This window comes from Rhamphochromis longiceps, linkage group LG9, assembly GCF_057381845.1.
Source record: "Rhamphochromis longiceps isolate RC_006_pf linkage group LG9, R_longiceps_female_GT1.1, whole genome shotgun sequence".
In the NCBI taxonomy this organism is placed as follows: domain Eukaryota; kingdom Metazoa; phylum Chordata; class Actinopteri; order Cichliformes; family Cichlidae; genus Rhamphochromis; species Rhamphochromis longiceps.
In genome coordinates, this window is record NC_140565.1 from 16,228,006 (window position 1) to 16,229,419 (window position 1,414).

The 1,414-nt window shown below is 34.9% G+C and overlaps 1 protein-coding gene across 1 annotated transcript in view; it reads left to right on the plus strand.

The window, feature by feature from the left end:
* Window positions 1-1,072, plus strand: part of zfhx4 (zinc finger homeobox 4) — an 82,447-nt gene extending 81,375 nt beyond the window's left edge. The window contains exon 12 of the mRNA XM_085418487.1: window positions 1-1,072. This exon is cut by the window's left edge and continues 3,272 nt beyond it. The gene's annotated coding sequence lies outside the window, so the exon portion shown is untranslated.
* The last annotated feature ends 342 nt before the right edge of the window (window positions 1,073-1,414 follow it).

The window sequence follows — 1,414 nt, forward strand, 5'->3', positions numbered from 1 at the left end:
TATTAATATGAAGAAATGCAAAAATGTATTGCTTTTGGTATTTCCTATTCTGAGATGAGCAAGTAGCATGTAATGCAACTGTTTGACAGGTTAAATCAAATCATGCTTAGTTATTGTTTCAAACAATGAAATCAAGTAACATTTCCTCTTATGTTTTATTATTGTAAAGGTGTTTTTGTTTTTTGTTTCAAAGTTTTAAAGCAAAATGTCAGTTTTTAATTTTCTGTGTGAGCTTTTTAAATGTCATTATTTGGATTTTTAGTATTTTACATTTACTTTATTCCTGAAGACACTTTTCGATTGTGTTTCATAAGAGACATCCTGGCCTCCCAAGGTGCAATTCTGCCATTGTACAAACATGAGCGACTGTCCTGATTCCAAAGGCTTTCTCAACTCTGGCTTTTTGCCTTTCCCCACTCTGTGGCTCAGCATTATAAGACTGAACTGTCAGCTGGCATCATGTGCTAAGATGCTAGCATCAGACAGGACGCTTTCCACACCAAGGACTGGTAAAAGCTAACAAACCAACAAAAAGGATGGTCCAACAATACAACTGTACATAGATATTGCAACTGCACAGCAGCCAAAAAAGAAAAAAAAAAAAGGAACTTTTTAAAAAAAATGGATGGATTGTGTCATGTTTATGGGGACAGCCTTCAAAAGGTTGAAATTGGAATTGTTCTTTTGGATGTCAAAGGGATTTTCATGGCGCAATCATATCCTACACAATATGTACTCTTCAACATCTGGGTTACATAGGAAATGCACCCTGAGGTTTTAATAAGAAGAAGCCCCTATGGCTAAAACTTTAAATAAACTAAACCAAAAATGTTATTGATGTTTTATATATAGAGAGTAGTCGCATTAGTTTTTGTTACTGTACTGTTTGAGGTCTCAACTGTACCGTATCACGGTAATAACATGGTTTTGAAACCTTTTTTTTATTTTGTCACAGACCTGTTGTCATAGTTGAAATGACGTTTATTGTAGATGGTATTTGAACAACTTCTGGAAATAGTTCATCAAGTATGTTTGTTGCTCATTGTTGTGATACATTAAAAACTGTATCTGCAAACCAGTTTGGTCTCATCAAATATTATTTCATCTTCACTAAGAACGCTTTTGTGGTTTTGTTGTGTTAATGTCGTCCCTTTAATTTTATTCAGTTACATTACACGTTTTTTAAACTGAACTCAAATGCAAAAAACAAAACGTCACGTGTTGCCAGACTAGAATTTCTTTAGTCTTCATCACTGTACTTGTGTCTTTTTTTTTTCAGTTGGATTATATTACAAAGGGTGTGTTGGGTTTGAATCCCCCATCCGTGTGGCGTTTGCACATGCTCTCCAGGTATTCAGACTAGGTTAATTGGTGATTCTAAAATGTCTACAGCTGTGGATGTGAGTGGATGGTG